The sequence below is a fragment of the Onychomys torridus genome, chromosome 19 (genome assembly GCF_903995425.1).
Source record: "Onychomys torridus chromosome 19, mOncTor1.1, whole genome shotgun sequence".
In the NCBI taxonomy this organism is placed as follows: Eukaryota; Metazoa; Chordata; class Mammalia; order Rodentia; family Cricetidae; genus Onychomys; species Onychomys torridus.
This window is the reverse complement of record NC_050461.1, coordinates 20280665-20300986: the sequence shown is the minus strand read 5'-3', so window position 1 is coordinate 20300986 and position 20322 is coordinate 20280665.

The window sequence follows — 20322 nt, the reverse complement described above, 5'->3', positions numbered from 1 at the left end:
CAGGACCTTCCTGATAACTACTTTTCTAATATTAGAAACATAAATTAGAACATTCTAGCAATGATTCTTTTCCAGGTGAAAGGATAAAATACATCAGATTTTTAGTCTTAAATTTAAGAAGCATCTTTAGTACATTATATTCATGTGTGAATGTTGTGTTGAAATTATTTTATGTAACTATTTATGTCAAAGTATTTGAACACATTTTAATTTACTGTTCTGTGTGTATATGTGTGTACCTGATTTTTATGTGTTCATGTGTATGTGACATAGCATACTTTTGGGGGTCACTGAACAACTTGTGGGTTCCATCATGTGGGTTCTGGGATGAAACTCTGGTTGTCAGCATTGGTGGCAAATATCCTTACCTCTCAAAGGCCCTAAAATTATTTTAAAATTGATTTATAGATTATGTAAAGTTTGCAAGTTACCTGTATTGTTGGGACCGGAAGTGGTTCAGATTGCAGATATTTCCAGGTTTTTGAATATTTATGTATTATAACAGGAATTGCTAAATTGTCTTATTAATTAAAAAAAAAACCCAGAGTCAGATATTGAGGTGAAAGCTGAAAGATCAGAGGGATAGAACAAGCCAGCCACAAGTTCTTATCGCTAGGAAACCTTCAGCCCAAGAGAGTTACTTCCTGTATACTCACTCCTATATACCTTTCTGTGTCCTGCCATCTCACTTCCTCTCTCTGACCAGCTACATCACTTCCTCTTTCTGCCCAGCTCTATCACTTTCTGTCTGTCTGTACAGACCTCTAGACCTCTATGGTTTACTAGTGCTGGGATTAAAGGCCTGTGCCACCACGCCTGGCTGTGCTTCCAGTGTGGTCTTGAACTCACAGAGATCCAGATGAACCTCTGCCTCCCAAAAGCTAGGATTAAAGGTGTGTGTTACCACTGCCTAACCGCTATGTTTAATATAGTATTCTTACTATATTATATATATATATTTAATTTTAATATATTTTTATATTCTGTAATTATTTGGTTTTATAATTTTAAAATTCAAAGTTATTATTCAGATAAGCATAAATTTGCATAAATTGCAACCAGATTTAATTCTCTGTCAGGTCTGTCATGGAAGAGAAAGGTAAAGACCTTTTACAACTTTAATTATTATGAAAACAATGCATGGATAAGTGCACTTTTATTTATGCTTTCATTGATTATTTAAAAGGAATGCACATATACAGCAATTTCTGCCCCTGTTCTTTCTCCAAATTCAGAAGTTCAGTTCCATGTCAAATAAATGAATGAATGAATAAATAAAGTATCCCATACTAAAAGCAATAAAACATGAATACTTAAGCCAAGCCTTTTGCCTAATCCAAACAAATAAACAGCAACAATAACAACAACAGAACCCTGACCAAACCAAAAACAGGGGACTCTAGAAGAAATGTAATAAATCCCTGGCTTGGAGGCACATGTCCATATTTCCAGCACTTCAAACGAAGAGGAAGGAGGATTCCCAAGCCTTTCTATGCTGAAGTGGGCAATAGTGTGAGTGCCAGATCAGCTAGTGCTATGTAGTAAGACTTTATCTCAAATAAATTGATAAATGAATAAGTAAGTAAATAAGGGAAGAGGCTTAAACTTAGAAGCTCCAGCATTTTAAACCTTCAGAATTCTATTTAATTGTCCTTTGGAATATTTTTATACCAGAATATAATGACAGTGATTCATTTGGTAGTAAGTGTGCATGTGGATACTGTGTGCATCCAGATAAGCATAGAAACCACTCCCTAGGGCTCCCTAGTTAAGTAGCAGGAGCAAACCGAATCTTCTTGATTCTATGTAATTTGCCAAGGAAGCATGGAACATTTGAACTATGTTATAAACTTAGTGTTGTAGAATATTAAGGTGTTTTTGTTTATGTTGCATTTGTTTAACTCTGTGAAGCTGTATTACTTTGCTTGTCTAAAACACCTGGTAGTCTAATAAAGAGCTGAACAGCCAATAACAATGCAGGAGAGAAAAATAGGCGGGGCTGGCAGGCAGAGAGAATAAATAGAAGGAGAAATCTGAGAGGGAGAAGAAAGAGCAAGAAAACAAGCAGAGGAGGATACCAGGCATCAGCCACCCAGCTACACAGCCAGCCACAGAGTAAGAGTGAAAGTAAGATTTATAGAAGGAAGAGAAAGGTAAAAGCCCAGATGAAAGGCAAAAGGTAGATGGGAAAATAAAAGTTAAGAAAGGCTAGCTAGCAACAAGCCAAGCTAAGGTCAAGCATTTATAATTAAGAATAAGCCTCTGTGTATGATGTATTTGGGAGCTGAGTGGCAGGCCCCCCAAAAGAGCAAAAATAACCACCAACATCATCCACCACATCTGGCCCTTTTTTTTTTCTGCCTCCTTTTCTGCGTAGATGCCTGAGCATTGTGAAGAGGGGTTTGATGAAGACTAACCTATTAAAACTGAGTGCTTCAAAGTCTCTTACTTCCCGTACCTTGCCCAGGTCTTTGATATACCAAATTGATTTGATGTGATGTTCTGACCTACGAGTATAGTGATATGTCATTTTCTTTTAGTAGAATAATAATAGTGGGTTTTCCCATAGGGATCATGACCAATCTAGTCCCAGGTTCTTGGACCCTTTAGCAGTGTCTTATATGGGTTCCATCTCACGCAGCAGGCCTTCAATCCAATAAAAAATGGTTATTTACCCCCATAACACTTTTGCCACTACTGCAGCAGTAGACCTGCATTGCAAACATAATACTGTTTTATCTCACAGGGTTTGCAGCTAGGTGAGGTTGATGATTACTTTCCCCTTGCAGTAGCACTATGAATGCTAGCCAGTAGGCCTGAGGCTTCCATTTATGTACCAGATCAGTATTCTATGAGGTAAGTATGTGGTTTTTTCAGCAATTGGATTCTAAAGGGTAAGAAATATCTTTGACACTAACTTGAAAAGTTTGAGGCAGTCTATGCAACCCCTTTGGCCAGTGGCCAAAAAAGATAAACCATTCTTCATACTATTTTTTTGGGGGGGTAGAATATGACAACTAATTGGGGTACTGGCTTCCCTATTATATGGTGACTCCTTTTATATTTGCCTGTATTTTGGGAAGATTCTACAGTAGTAGGTTTTCATATGGCTTTTCAAAAGGCTTTAACGTTAGTAATCCCTCCATATATTACCTCCTCTACTCTGCCCTCTCACCCCTCTCCCAATGTAATACTTCCATTCTAACTTGTCTCGGTATAACACTATATCCTATTTCCTCTTCCATGGAAGATCCCACCCTTCACCGTGGTCCTTTGCTAGCCACCTGTCTCAGTTCCTTTTCTATTGCCATGACAAAACACCAATGATGAGCAACTTACGGAAGAAAACAATAAATTTTCGGCTCACAGTTGCAGGGGGTTTATGGGCAGACAGGCAGTCATGGCACTGGAGCATATCTTGAGACAACAACCATAAGGCAGAGAGAGGGAGTGAGAGAACTAATTAGGGATGGTTTGGGCTTTTTAAGTCTCAAAGCTCTCCCTCAGTGACACACCTCCAACAAGGCCATACTCCTTAATCCTTTCCAGCATTTCCACCATCTGGGGGGCCAAGTATTCAGATGTATGAGCCTATGGGGAACCATTTCTCATCCAAGCAACCATACTACCTAACCTCTGTTTCTAATTGAAACAGACATCTACAGCTTAAAAGTTGTTATCCACATATAAGAAAACATGCAAGGTTTTTCTTTCTGGATCTGAGTTACCTCACTTAGCATGTTTTTTTTTTTTTTTTTTAGCTCCATCTATTTGCTTACAAATTTCATTTTTCTTAAAAACTGAATATTCCATTGTGTAAATGTAACACATTTCATTATCCATTCATTAGTTGGTGGGCATACCATTCTGACCATGCTCAATTTCATTTGGACATCCTTGACTCTTAGTCTGTATGCCATGGTTAGACATTCAAATAATCTTAATCTGGAAGTCTAGTATTACTAATTTTTCCAAAATTTTGTCATATCCTTGTATCAGTTGGTTTTCTTACTATAGAAAACAATAATTGATTCATGATGATTTACTCAGGAAAGTCAGGGATGAATGGGTGTTTTGTGATCCAGTGTGCAAGTCTAAAAATGAGATTTAAAAACTGAAGACTACTAATATGGAAAATAAAGCTAGTGGTATAACCAATACCATTCTACAGGAACAGCCAGGTGCAATCACAGCCACCAGCAGACTCTGGCTGTCCTCGACAATGTGGATTCAGAAGAGGCTATTTCAGTGAGTCTGAGAGCACGCTCAACCACCTTACTTGCCATGTAGCTTACTCCAGAATCAGAATTCTGGGCAAAAATACACACATGGATAAATCATGTGTTCTTGCTCTCACTGCTTGGTATGGTGTAAACAGACTTCTTTTTCTAGTTTTTGATTTCATTGCCTGAGATTTGTGGGTCAGAACTTCCACAAGCATAGGATAAGGCTCATATGCTGGGCTCCCTAGAGTAATTCAAAGAAAATTAACAACATATAAAAATCATTAAAGCAACATACTACACCTTCTACACCTCTCAGCAGATCCCCTTTCCCTTTCCCTTGGTAAATCTTAACCCCCATATCTACATTTCCTTGCAACCTGCAGCAAAGCTTTCCTCCTCTTCATTGTCATGATGAGCTTGCATAACAAATGCTAGCTAGCTGAAAATCCTAGTACTCCACATCTGTCATCATTTTGTACTTTCTTATCTTTCTTTGCTTCCATGTCAATGTTCTGTGCAAACCTTTCACTGTTCCCTTCCTAATTCTCTTTTTATTTCGGAGTATGAAGCCCCAAGGCATGCTCCTCGGCTTTCATTTCCCATATTATTTTCTTGGTCAAGTCACTTATTGACACAATTGCAATTTAATTATTGTGCATATTCATACAAGTATACCCATTCAATTTGGCTCTTGGGTTCCACACTCACATGAACAATCAGTGAGTAAGTTTGAACTGATTTTGTCCCTTTATCTCACAGCAATCATATCCATAAGTAAATTTGTTTTTCCCATAAAATTTTTCTTGGGTGAGATTTTGCTAGGTTATTGGCCTTATTTCATTTTTTTTAAAACTAGATTTTAAAATGTAAACATAATCTTTAAAGTTTTTTTTTTTTCTCAGAAGCCAAGATTAAGAAATTACCAAGAAAAGTCAATTCTGCTTCCCAACATTTTTTTTTTTTTTTTTTTGCATTTACCTCCTCTTCTCTGTTAACATTGCCACTGACATGTCACAGACTTTGATTTCAACAGACAACTGTAATAGCTTCCTAATTGTTCTTCCTGCCTCTGGCCTCCAGGCTTCCCAATCAATACTTCTCACTGCTTTAAGAGTTTCTAAAATCAAATGCCTTATCATCTCATTTTCTGATTCCATAAACTGCTGTAACTTCCTCTTTATGTTCTCTCTCTCGTCAGAGCTCTTACAATTGGGTCCTAATTGTCCATGTCAGCCTTACTTTTGTCCTTCAAATGTTCTCAGAAACAAGATTCACAGGCGCTAGCCCCAGAGCCTCCATCCATTTTCCCTGAAAATCTTCTTGTTCATGATTCTTTTCCCTAATTTTTTTTCTTGTAAAATTATGTCTATTCATCTAGACTAGTCTTGCATTTTTGTGACATTTGATAGTGCTATATTTTATTTTCTTAGCTTCTAAATATAAGCTCTAAGTTTGCACTCCATTGGAGTTATGTTTTACATAATTGATTATTAAAATTCCACAAAACTGAACCCTGGGTTCTTTTCCCACAGACCCACCCACCTACAGGATCTAGCTCAAAGTTTTCAAAATAGAAGGCATTAAAAAAGGTTGTACTGGACTGAACCTCAAAATGTAGACTGAAGATCTTTGCCTATTCAGAATCAAAACCAATAAAACAGAAACCACTTTAAGCATTCTGTGTATACCACCCTATTGTTTCTTTGTACTATTAGAGTTTGAAAAGTATTCCTCCTGCAGTTTTATCATCATTTATGTCATAACCAAGTAGGCAACAACCTTCTCATCAAGTGCACTGAAATATATAGGATTTAACATCAAGACATGTTGGAATATTAATCCTTTGCCTATTAGACATTTTGGTAAACAATATCCACGACATTCATATAGTTGCCAAAATTGGGCTGTGGAGGAAAATTGCACAAAATAATGATTAGGCATCAATGCTGAGAATTAAGGATCTGATTGCTTGTGATTTAGCTTCCGTTTTCATCGGTTACTTGTTTCAGCTTTTCAGTTTGTTTCTGGTGGTGGCCAACTGTCAATCCTTATGCTCTACCTGAATCCAAATTATAAGTGTACCAGAAGCTGTTTAAACACTGCTCTTGGCAGTCAGTGATGAAGATATGCAGTCAGAAACAGCAGCCAGTGATGAGGGTCTGCAGTAGGAAACAGCAGCCAGTGATGAGGGTCTGCAGTAGGAAACAGCAGCCAGTGATGAAGATATGCAGTCAGAAACAGCAGCCAGTGATGAGGGTCTGCAGTAGGAAACAGCAGCCAGTGATGAGGGTCTGCAGTAGGAAACAGCAGCCAATGATGAGGGTCTGCAGTAGGAAACAGCGGCCAGTGATGAGGGTCTGCAGTAGGAAACAGCAGCCAGTGATGAGGGTCTACAGTAGGAAACAGCAGCCAGTGATGAAGATATGCAGTCAGAAACAGCAGCCAGTGATGAGGGTATGCAGTAAGAAACAGCAGCCAGTGATGAGGGTCTGCAGTAGGAAACAGCAGCAAGTACTCTTTGATATTTAGGAACTACTCTCTGATACTTGTAGGACCTTGAGCTTGCTTTGGAGGCCAGGACTCATAACTAAATGTTACAGTCTTCCTGCAGGCCTCAACTACTGGAACTTTGGTAGTGGCCAGTGTTTCAGCACTCAGCCTGGAGTCTGAGCCCTTTGGTTATTAAGACTTGATGATTCTCTGGAACTCTTCCTGCAACCAGAGCCTGCAGGTTCTCTGAGTGCTTTTTTTTTTTTTTTTTTTTAATCAGACTTTTGCCCTCCTGTCCCTCTCTATTTCCATTTCAACTTCCCTTCTTCCTCCTGCCCATGGGAAATGACATGAGAGAGTGTCTCCCTGTGGGTGAGCCTGAGCAATTACTTACATAGTCTAATTAAGGTGTAAATGGTTCCGGAGGCTCAGGATTACAACTTGTTCAGCACTCCAGTGGAGGCTGTGCCTTCAGGAGCCAACCAACTACAATCTTTGCATAATTGTTTCAAGGATTCAGGAAATGTTCAGGATGAGAGTTGCAGGTGATAGGGTGGTCTGTGGATCTCTACTGACTGACATGGCAGATGCTCAAGGAAGCCCAAGCACCAAGAGGGAATCCCCGGTAATTAGAAAGTCAAAGTGGCCCATACACAGTCCTTCCTTATTTACAGGGGATCGAGTATCAGAAAGAACAGTTGCAGCCTAACCTTTGAAACTCACCATTAAACACCAGCAGTAATGCTAACAGGTTTTAACAATGCTTTCTTCCTCCAGGTGACCAGAGAGAGATGATCCATCTATTTCATATGCATACATGAAAAATACAAATATAACATTTTTTATGTATCATTCTGCACACTGATAGACTAAATAGCCTGGATTTTGCTTTAGTCGTAGATGTTAGGTTACTAGGGAGGTGTGTAAGCATCTGGAGAGAGCATGATTAGGATCCTGTAAGAAGCAGGAAGGGCTATTGGCGATGAGTTCTTTCTCAGCAGAGGCCACTTCCAGGGTCAGCATCCATGGGCAGCATGTTGTTAAAGTTCTAGGCACCGCTCCATCTCCCACTAGTGGTTTGATTTTGGACCAGCCATTTCCTCTGCAACTCTTTAGTTCCTCCAGCTATAAAATGAGCTAATAATAGTACCTGCCACATAGAGATACATAAATTAGTCGAGAAATTTAGCAAAATCTGTCGAAGATTGGTTATTGAAGCTATGTTTTCTATTGTTGGTCTAAATATTAAACGCATTTACTGTTTTTATTAGCTCAATGACATTTATTTCAGCTTTTGAATTTGTTTTCCTGCCCGAAGCTTTATGAGAAGCACAAGAATCAATAGGGATTATCTCAACCAAATTTAGAGTTGGCTAAGAGTACTTCAAGGGTTAGGAGACCAAACAAAACAAGAAAAGAGGATTTGAAAGAAGAAATTAGATTTCAAAGTTTAAGAGATTAAGTGGGTGGATAAAGGCACTCAGCACGTACTTTAGATAAAAGCTGGAAAACAGTGGTATTACTCCTACTACTCCTCTTAGTCAACGGCTCCTGACCCCATTAGCAGTAAACGCTTCATCTCACTATCATTGAGGTTTGAATTGAATTATTTAAATGAATGCATAAAACATAAAATTGTGCATATTTATGGATACCATGTGGCATTCTGATATATACTTCTTGCTTGTTTGCATCAGGCCAAGCATGTGTATTTCCTCTTATATTTGATCACTCTTTGTGGAAATGCTTGTAAGACCCTGTCTTCTAATTTGCTTAAGTATACAGTGCATCATCAGGATCTCCGCTCATTTTTCTGCACACTGCACACAGGACATCTTGCTTTTGTCTAACTGTGACTTGGTACCTTAACTTTTCACCCTGCTCACCTCAGCCTTTGGCTATTGCTGTTTTATAACCAACTTACACGAGAGCAATCCATGAATCCACTCTTGTATTGTTTATCCTTCTGTGTCTAGCTCATTACACTTAATGATTATGGTTGTACAGATGATGGGATTTCAGGCTTTTAAATGGGTGAATAGTATTCCATTTTCATTATCCATCCATCAGGAGACAAATGCTTAGATTGTTTTAATTTCTTGGCTATTTTGCCTTAGTGAGCAGGAAAATGTAGGTGTCTCTCTGATGCATTGATTTTTTTTCCAGTTTACATATCCATAGATTGGATTGTTGGATATACTATTTTTCCTATTTGAAGGGGCTTGGTTCTCTTTAGTTGTGATGGCTCTGTTAACTTGCATCTTCACTAATGAAAAATGGAACAGATATTGTATAAAAACATATTATGCATACAATTATGATTTCATCTTAGGAGAAAAAACAACCTGAAATGGGGGAATGTCGCGCCCGCCTCGACCAGCAAGGAAGACGCGACACCTGGATCCTTCTCATCACAGCTTATTCAGACCTTTGATTAATTGCATTGTGTCTCTCTCGCTGGGGCAAGCCTCTCCCAGCACCTAAGTAGGGCTGGGCTGCCAACCCCAAGCAGCCACGTGGGCACTGTCCACAGGTTCACGCATATGCCAGCAACACACGAATCCAGCCATAGCCAAATAAGGAGCTGTTTACCATAAAGAGTGTTTGCCATCAGGAAGGCAGAGGGTAGAAGCCAGAGCCATCTTTAGGGTGCGGCTACACGCGGCTCTCTACAGGGGAAGAATGGACAGGATATGAGGAAATAAAAAAAATACGTCAAAGCCCTTTTTCGGATATCAAATATAAATACCATTTTCCATGGCAATTATTGTTGTTAGCATATGAAGGGGGTTAAATTTCATTGAGCACTAGTCAATTCCAAAATACAAACATAGGAACTTTTAGGGGAAGATGATGGAGAAAACTGAGAAATTATATCAGAGACAAATACCTTTGTTTATTTTGAGCACTATTTTTGGAAGATGGGAGCTTTCAGAAAGAATGCTTTCTTTCTTGTTGAGAGTTTAAACTCAGTAATAAATTTACAACTCAACTTTAACAACTTTAGGGCTGTGTTATTCACAGGCTCTGTGTATGTAACCATCTCCATATATTGACCATCATCAAAATCATCTTCGTCTGTGGTCTAAGTCTGCTTTTTCTTTTCTTCCAACCTTTGTTTTTCTTAACCCTTATTTCTCCATTAATTTTTATCTTGTTATACCATTGTTGTGTTTACTAGTATCCTTTCTCATATGTAAACAAGGGAGAGTGTCAAACTCATATATTAACAAAAGAGATAAACATGTATTTGATGTTCTCTTCAGTTTTGGACTTAACCAGTTACACTGGGGCTGACCAATACATTCAGGGTTCACTATGGAATAGTGGTAGATATTTTAATACCAGTGAGAAGACATTTGGGGTAAGATGTTATTCTGTATTTTACTTTTTGATCTCCACATGAGGTTTTTTTTTTTTTCTGGAATTCTATAGAGGGAAGTTTCTCTGTGACAAATATCTCTCACTCATGGTCCTGAAGCCACTTATAAAATAATTACAAAGAGGCTTATATTAACTACAAACTGTATGGCCTATGACTTCAGCTTATTGCTAGCTAGCTCTTTCATCTTAAATTAACCCATTTCTATTCATCTATATGTTGCCACATGGCCATGGCACCACCAGTCTTCTGGTATCTTGTTGCTCCTTTGGTGGCAGCTGGTGTCTCTCTAAACTTCTCCCTTCTTCTCTCTGTATCTCTTCTTGAATTTCCTGCCTGGCCTAAGCTTTCTTGCTACAAGCCAAAACAGCTTTATTTATTATCTAATGGGAGCCACACATATCCACAGCCTACAAAAAGATATCCCACAGCCCTTCCCTATTCTCTCTATTAGCAAAGGAAGGTTTTAATTTTAACATAGTAAAGTTATATATAACAAAATAGTTTTCAAGCAAGAATTACAGTTACAATATCTAGTCTATTTGTATTTGGCAAAATTAAGGAAAATATTCTATCATCTATCCTATTTTTGTGTGTCTAAAGTTTCATATCTAATTTACCTTTTATCATGACTAAGAAAAACTGCAATTATAACTATCTTCAACTCCATGAAAGACCCCAGAAAGATATAATATTTCATGAGTAAATAAGAAGCGCATTGTAAGCAGCTGTCATAATTCTAGAAAGGACAGAGACATTTGGCTGCCTGGACAGTCATCCAAAGTTCTTCTGTAATATTGGGGCATCTATTTTCAACCAACAGCCTAGAGTCTCTGGCATAGCTTTCAGTGAAGCAGGGGATTTTAAGGACTGTTCCACCCATTCCAGCAAAGTTTATCAGTGACTTCTCTCTGTGTACTGCAGAATGTCTGGCAGTTTCTTCTGGGAGGCAGGAACCTGAAGGACCATCTCACCTTGCAAAGTTCAGTGGTCACCTTCCTATGGGTCCTGCATGTCCAATTTATACAACGTACTGTCAAGCAGTCCAGGCAAGAGCAGTTTCTCGCCCAAATGGCTAACTTTTGTCATAAAGAAAGCAAACTCCTTATGTAGTTTCTTAGATGCCCATCATCCTTTTCTGAAGTAGATTGGTGCTGTCAGGAGCAGACATGTCTCAATATCCAGAGAAGTATAAGTTCTTAAAACATTTTAAATGCCATATTCTGTAGGACTTTGAAGTGTTTGAAGATTACCTACCTAATTAAAATATATCATGTATAACTAGGAAACTTAAATAACATGACTATAAGTTTGATTATCATAGATGACTAATTATTAATCTGTATTTCTTAATTTTATATTACAATTTTAAATGAGTTGCATAAACATAATATCCTAAACAAGAGTAGAAATATATATAGTATAACAAAATTAACTTTAAATTTGTGACAATAAACCAAAATCCATAGCAATATAAAACATTTCAAGCAAGTTGTTGCTCTTTAAAAGTAGATTCAATAATCTACCCTTTTATCCATTATATCTATATCCCCTTTTCTTTTTTAGAAAGATATTGCATTTATAATCAACCACTTTAAATAAAAATAAAGATTCATAACACTATTTTGGGAATTTGGGCATAGCTTCTCATACTTCTTTCTGCTGATTGGGGGCACTGGCAATCTTATGGGGATCCTGTGAAAATTAAGAATTATGGTTAAATCTTGTCTTGTACTTGAATCTCTTCTTAAGTTCTCTCACTTTTTAAATGGAACTCTTGCCCCACATTGGGCACCATATATAGAGGGAAGTTTCTCTGTGTCTCACCAGGAAGTTGGGACAAATCTCTCCTACTTGTGGTCCCATACCTACTTATAAAGTAATCATACAGAGGCTTACATCAATTACAAACTGTATGACCTATGGCTTCAGCTTACTGCTAGCTAGCTCTTCCATCTCAAATTAACCCATTCCTATTAATCTATATGTTGCCACATGGCCATGGCACTACCCATCTGTTGGCATTTTGTTGCTCCTTCAATGGCAGGCTGATGTATCTCCTGACTCTGCCTTTCTTCTCCCTGTGTCTCTGCTTGGATTTCCCACTTGGCTGTGAGCTTTCTTGCTGTAGTCCAAAACAGCTTCATTTATTATCCAATAGGAGTGACACATATCTAAAACATATAGAAAGACATCTCACAGCCAAAATTCCATTTCATTAATTCTACTTCATTCAGAAGTTATTTAAAATCTCTATCTTTGTTCATTTATAGCAAACTGTTTGATAGACTGTCATTCATATTTATCTCAAAGTTCACTTATTTATTTTTGAGTCATCCTTTAGAATATAGAAGTTCATTAAATAATATCTAATGATCAAAGACATTTTCTCTTCATTTCATTTATTCTCAAATTCAGTATCTTGAGTTTTCATTAACTTCCACATATTGATATGCTCCAATTAGGTCCTTGAATTTTATTTTTAATGTCATGACATAGTGAAAAGTGATGTATGCCAAAACTATGATTATCTTGGCAAGGTTGGTAAATCAATAATTTTCATTTTTGTCATATGAGATATCATTTCTTTTATGACCAGGAGCCACAGAACCTTTTAAGTTCTTTAAATCTATAACCATTTTTTTTTTCAATAATGCTCTGTGCTCCATGTCTATGTATGGCCAGGATAAACTCTACTCCATATTCAATTCATTATTTTGACACAGATAAATTCTGGCTTTAATATTTTATTTTGTCTAACTATATTTTAGTCAATAATCACTGTAACAATATTTGAAAGAAACATTTTAAAAACTTTACTCTGAATTAAAGTAGAAGTTACAGAAGATTGGACTCTTTTACCATGGCATGAGCTCAGGTTAATAGGATTGTCATTGTCACAGCTGTGTGACATCATAGCTCTGTGACACTGAAGCATGATCCTAATTAGTCTTATATATAAAAGCCAAGAGTCAAATATGGGATAATAACCTGAAAGATCAGAGAAGCTGAGGAGCAGCCACTGGAGACTTCTTGCCTCTACAAATCCGCAGATGCAAAAGGGGCTGAGATCCTGTCACCACTCACTTTTTATTCCTGTCTTCACCTCCCAATTGTGCTGGTATTAAAAGCACAAGCCTCCCAAGTGCTGGGATCAAAGGCATGTGCCTCCCAAATGCTGGGATTAAAGGTGTGTGCCACCACTGCCTGGCCTCTATGGTTAACTAGTGTCTAGCTCTGCCCTTTGATCTCTAGGCAAGCTTTATTTGTCAGATCACAAATATTACTCAACATGACATCATAGCTGTGTGAAACTATCTCAAGACTGCAGAGCAGGGACTTTGACATCACTGATTTGTGTCAAAGTGTTTTCATACTTTTGAAAGTTGGGTATGCTTATGCAACACTTAAATTTACACATTTATGCTTAGTTGTGAGACTCTTGAGTTTATAAGATGTATGGAGTTATATCGTTATTTTGAATAAGACTTTCTTCCAGGGAAAATGAGGATCTAAGAAGGAAGAGACTTGAGTCAAGGGTTTAATAGTAGCAGAGGAAGCAGATGTTGCCTCTTGTGCAGTCTCAGCATGGTAGCTTTCTGTGATATCCTGTGCTCATTTGAGAACTTGTCTCCACTTTCTTGCTTATTGGGATCTGTAAATAAGAGAGAGAGATACAGGTGAGAATCTCATTTTTCTCAATCAAGTTATGCTTTAGAGTGAGGCAAGCACACTTTCCAGTCAGAACTGCACACCATACTCTTCTTTTTTTCCATCCATCTCTGTCCACAGCCCCTTTAATCTTGCAAAACTTCAGAAGATGGTGGCTGGAAAAAGTGATCTTGATTAAGTTGGAAAACACATTTAATAGGGAAATGCTGGTGGAAAGTCCAGGCTGATGGAGAAACTGAAGATTTTCTCTGTATGTTGGCAAGTGGAGTTTAAAAGATTCAGCTGCACATCTAGTTAGTAAATCAGGAATAACACCATCGACTCGGGCTCTCTGAAGTGCTCTTACTTTGATTTTGATGTAATTCTCTATGACACTCCAAAGCTTCCCTTCATTTTATCCCGGATTTCCCTTTTCAAAAGTAACACAATAGGGAGTCATATGTAAAAGATTACAAACTGTCTGTGGCTAAATAATGCATGAAGTGTATATATGTCCCAATGCCATGTGGCTTTGAAACTGCACCATTTGGGGCCGGGGGGAGGATGTTGACATGAAGTTGACCTGAATACCACAAAGGGCATGGGGGAAATTCTGACACCACACAATGAATGGAGAAAAATGTGATTTCCTTTCTGTAAGTGTAGGGAGGTACTGGGATTTTTATCTGGAAAGCGGTAAGCGTGTGTGATTGTGTGAGCCTGCAGTTTGCAAATTGTGGCTTCTGGGGGATATCAGCTGGAGAGTTGAAGACGCAAGTTACCCGGCTTTACCCCATATTTGTTATCAAAGATACAGGCATGAAAACTGGCCACCAGTGCTATAGCCAACTGTTCAGATGGCTGGCTGTAAGGAATGATCAAGTTTGAGACCTCAATTATCCATCACACTTTCCAATAGCAAGTTTGTCCCTAAAGCCTTTGATGAAGTCTTACTATTTTCACTTTTTAACTTGCAATGAGTTTGTTTTTGTAAGTCATCAGTAGCATGTGAAAAAAAGCTCAATTTGGTATTATTCTTATTATTATTTTGGTTTTTCGAGACAGGGTTTCTCTGTAGCTTTTGGAGCCTGTCCTGGACTAGCTCTGTAGACCAGGCTGGCCTCGAACTCACAGAGCTCCACCTGCCTGTGCTTCTCGAGTGCTGGGATTACAGGTGTGTGCCACCACTGCCCGGCTTGGTATTATTTTTATTTAATTTTGTTTAAAATGATGTATGAGTGTAAGATAATTTAGAACAGCAGATATAATACTATGTCCTTAAAATTTATATGCATTTTCAGATAAACATGCCAATTAGGTGCTGTGATCAACTCTTAGAGGAATAACAAATATGGGGCTGGAAAGATGGCTCAGCACCTAGGGGCTCTTCCTGCTCTCCCAGATGTTAGTGTTTCTATTGCTGGGCTATAATGCCATGATGGAAAGCAACTTGGAAAGGAAAGGGTTTATTTCATTTCCACTTCCACATGGCAGTCCATCATCAAAGAAAGTCAGTGGGGGACTCAAAGCCAGATCTGGAGGCAGGAACTAAAGCAGAGACCATGAAGGAAGGCTGCTTACTGGCTTGCTATCCACGAATTACTCAGCCTGCTTTCTTATAGCACCCAAGACCACCAGCCCAGGGGTGGCGCCACCCATAGTGAGCTGGTCTCCCCATATCCATCATCGTTCATCAATCATTATTAATAAATAATATGCATGTCAAACTTCCCAGTCTGATCTCAGCATTTTCACAGTTGGGGTTCCCTCTTCGAAAATGACTCTAGCTTGTGCCAATTGATAGGAAACTAGCCATCCCAGGTATATCGTTGTATTGACTAGCTATTATTCATAGAATAAAAGCTCTGTCTCCATGGTGGAAAATATAAAATAAAATAGCAAAAATATTTAAAAGATGTTCTAGGAATATAATTGACCATATAAATGGGTGGTAGCTCTAATAACCTATTTTTCCTGATTCTAAAAGCAACTGGCCTCTGAAATATCATGTGATAGAGTCTTTATATAATAAATACGAACACACACACACACACACACACACACACACACACACACACACACACACCAAAAAGAGACTTCCTATGATGTGTTATGAGTTAGTCACTGTTCTATTGCTGTGAAGAGACACCACAGCCAAGGCGACTCTTATAAAAGAAAGCATTTTATTAAGGGTTTGCTTTCAGTTTCAGAGGGTTAGTCCATTATCATTGTGGCAGGAGCATGCTGGTACTCATGTCACTGGAGCAGTATCTGAGAGTTACATCCTGATCCACAGAAAGATAGCTAGCTAGTTAGGTAGATGCACTGGGTCTGGTGTACATTATGAAACCTCCAAATCCACCTCCAGTGACAAACTTCCTCCAGCAAGGCCACATCTATTCCAATAAGGCCATACCTTCTAATCCTTCTCACTACTTTCTGATGATTAACCACTCAACTCTAAGAGCCTGCAGGGGCCATTCTTATACAAATCACTCCATTCCACTCCCTGGCCCCCATAGGCTTGTAATCATATCAGGATACAAAATTGCATTCAGCACTATTTCAAAAGTCCCTATAGTCCATTACATTCTCAACACTGTTTAAAAGTCCAAAGTTCAAAGTTTCTTCTGAGACCAATGGCAATCTCTTAACTGTAACCCCTTATAAAATCAAACTTAAGGAGCAGTTCACATATTTCTAACATACATGGAATACACATTTCCATTCTAAAAGGAAGGAAAGGATGCATAGTCAGAAAATACTGGACCAAAGCAAGACTGAAATCTAGCAGGGCAAACTCCAAACTCTGCATTTCTGTGTCTGATGTCAAAGTGCTCTTCAGATCTCCAGCTCCTTCCAGCTTTGTTGATTGCAACACTTCTCTCTTGGGCTGCTTCTCACTTGGTCTTCAGCTTTTCATGGCAGGTATCCAGTGACTCTGGCACCTCCAACATCCTGGGGTCTCCACCTCAATCAAGTCTTCATAGTCACAGCTTTACTCAATGGCCTCTCTGAGCCTCCATACAGGGACACCCCTAACATGTGCCTAGTTTCAGAGGCTTTCCTTAGCTGAGGAGGAAGATTCTACAACATTGTTTTTGTGTCCTTGACTCTAAAGCCAGAACCACAGGGCCAAAGCTGCCAAATTCTGCTGATTGATTGGGCTGGAACCTGCCACACCCCCTGCAATTACATTTGCATAAGTTTTCTCTTGTTGATGATTTCCTTCACTGCTTAAATTTATTTTTATTTTTACAAGTTAGAAGCTTAACTGGGTGAGGTCTTGCCCTGAAGTCACCACTCCCTTTATTCCACTTAGCATCAGGCTTTTCATTAAACTTTTTATCTCTTTGAGCGTTATCTCTATAACGCCATTATATTTCCTTGGTGCTCCTTTTCCCTTAGAACTGTACATTCTGTGTTTTCCTTTGTCCATCTTGGTCCTTTTCCTTATAGATCTACACATGACTGATTACTATTAACCACACGACACTGTCTTGTAATCTCCTCTGCTAATGCCATTAATCCAAAACTCCTTAATTGAGTCTCAGGCATATTTTTTAGAACAAGGGCAAAAGGCAACCACATTCGTTGCCAAGATACTACAAGAATGGTCCCTAGGCCACTTACTAATAGTCTTCTGAAACTTCTTGATCTGGGTCCATAATGATTTACTTTCCTCTCAGCGACTCTATCTTCCATGCTTCTACTACTATAGCCCATTAAGCCCCACTTAAATCAGTCAACTGCTTTCCTAACCCATAGTCCACATTCCACCAAAAAAGCAGCAAGGTCAGGCCTGTGAGGATAATACACCAGGCCCTGGTACCAACTTCTGTCCTAGTCCCTGCTCTATTGCTGTGAAGAGAACCATGACCAAGGCAACTCTTGTAAAAGAAAACATTTAACTGGGGGCTGGCTTACAGTTTCAGAGGGTGAGTTCATTATCATGATGGTGGGGGCATGGCAGGAGCATGGAGGCATTGGTGGCGTGAGGGCAGTAGCTGAGAGTTACACCCTGTTCTGTAGGCAGAGAGACAGATAAGGAAAGGAAGAGAGAAAGAGAGAGAGAGAGAGAGAGAGAGAGAGAGAGAGAGAGAGAGAGAGAGAATGAATTTGGGCTGGGTGTGGGTTTTTAAAACCTCTAAGCCCACTTTCAGTGATAAATTTACCCCAATAAGGCCACACCTATTCCTAATTCTTCTCAAATAGTGCCACTTCTTGATGTCTAAATAGTTAAATATATGAGCCTATGGAGGCATTCTTATCAAACCATCACAGACTATTTAAAAAAATATATCTTAAGGAGTAGATGGAATGAGATATGCAGACATCTAGAAGAGGAATCTTGGAGAGAACATGGTGGGCAGATGCACTGAGCAGGAACATGCCTGTCTTGTTGCAGAGTCACCAAAGACACGAGTGTCCTTAGGGCAAAGTGAAACAGGGAGAGCAGAGCAGATATCATAGGAACCACAGAGAGCTTTTCCACCAGTCAAGGGGCAGAGATGGTTATGGCGTGACCATGGTAGATGAGGACATAGTAGCAAATGTAAAGATTGAAGGCAGAATTAGGGTATAGAGTTCTTCCTCCACAGGCTTGTTTAAGCATGGAAGGTAAACCAAAAGCACAAAACACAATGCTCAGCTTCTGCTCAGATCAGCTAAGTCTTGCTCTTATTAAGATATAGAAGTGGCACATGCCTTTAATCCCAGCACTCGGGAGGCAGAGCCAGGTGGACCTCTGTGAGTTCAAGGCCAGCCTAGTCTACAAAGCAAGATCCAGGACAGGAGCAAAACATGCAGAGAAACCCTGTCTCAAAAACCAAAAAAAAAAAAAAAAAAAAAGATATAGAAGTATATTTTGGGGAAACTACTAGGGGTTTATTCTGGGGTGCTTACTAGATTTGAGATACCTGTTAGGTAGGGTAGTAAATATGTCAAGTAACTCATAAAGGTCTAGGGATCGAGGTAGAGCTATTTCATAGTACTGTAAATTGGGAAACAATTTCTAGATGGCATATCAGAGTCAAGGTTAGATGAGATCACCTAGGAAATGAGAAATGAGAGCAGAAATGTAAAAGGCTTGACTGGGTCCTGCTTGCTTAGACTTTAGGAAGAGAAGGGGCAGTGAAGGAGGTGCCCACACAAGGTGAAGGGACTGTCACTGGTAAGTGTTGGGATGGCTGAAGAGCGACCATGCACAGAGAGAGGGCTTTGGTGACATTATGAAGAGTTCTGTTGGAACGATAAGGAGAAGAAAGCCTCACTGGGACAAGTTCACAAGACAATGTGTGTGGGGGGGTAGGATTGCCCAACGTTTCAAGGAATTCTGCTCAGAAAGTCAGCAGATAGTGCAGGTAAGCTAAAAGAGATATAGAATCCTTTTAGTTTATTTGTTTAGCTTTTATTCTGAAGATGATAAAAGTAATGTGTTCATTGATGGGAAAATATAACATGAAGGGATTCATTACATTGATGAAGAAACTTACGAAATTGTCAGAGCCAAGTCTTTTCTCTGAGGAAAGGGACAGGGTCCATACAAGAGCAGAGAGACTGGCTTTCGACATGGCAACAATGGTTTATGTTTGGGGAGTGAAATAAGGGAGAGACAGGGAGAGGCATGGTAACGAACAGTGCTAAGAAAGGCTCTCTTGTCTCTCTAGAACGTCACAGACTGTGAAAGTAACTGCTGACCTGAGATGAGGATGAAGAAAGAGGTGTAAGAAATATGAAAAGATGGGTAATAGTATCAGATTCACGACTGCATTCAAGCCCAGCTGAGGTTTATTATAGCTATAAATTTAAAAGGTCACCAGCCAGCATTATGTACAATTTTCCCAAGTCACTTTAGCTCCGTGCATGGAACAGTCAGTGAGCTGATTTAACCAAACTTGATACTGAACCTGGCACAATTAAAGCCCTTGACACATACACAACCAATGTTTCAAAAGAGAAATGGGGACCCAATCTGGATAATGGGTGAAATGGGAAAATTAGGTTGATGGAATTTATATAACACATTTGTCGTACATCACAGGTGAGATTGTTAAATGTGTTTGAGGTTGTAGTACTGAAGGGGCTCAGGAAAGAACTGCAGACAGAAAATTGTCTGGGTCCAGGACCATGGCATGAGTATGAATATTGCTAACAATGTCTGGATAATAGCAGGAGAACAGGACTGACTGATACGGTTGTGCTTGTTTACTTTCTTGGTGTTGTGTGTTTGTATCACATATCACAATACTGTGCTCCAAAGAGGCTTTACCTTAAAAAGTTAAAATTTTCACAAGAAACTAAATAGTAATTTATTTTCAAATAACACACAATGGATTGCAACATTTGTTTCTGTCCTGGGGCCACGTGGAGAATTAATACAAAAACTAATTTCCAAATAATCTCACATTTCTATTGTTTGGAGCTAGAAAGTAAATGAAATAGCATTATGTTTGCACAATCAGATGTACATTTCTGACTTCCACTTCCCAGAGCTAAGGAACAGTAATTCTAAATGAAATTATTAAGCTGTTTTCTGGAACCACGTCTGAGCCTGGAGCCTTTCTATTCTGA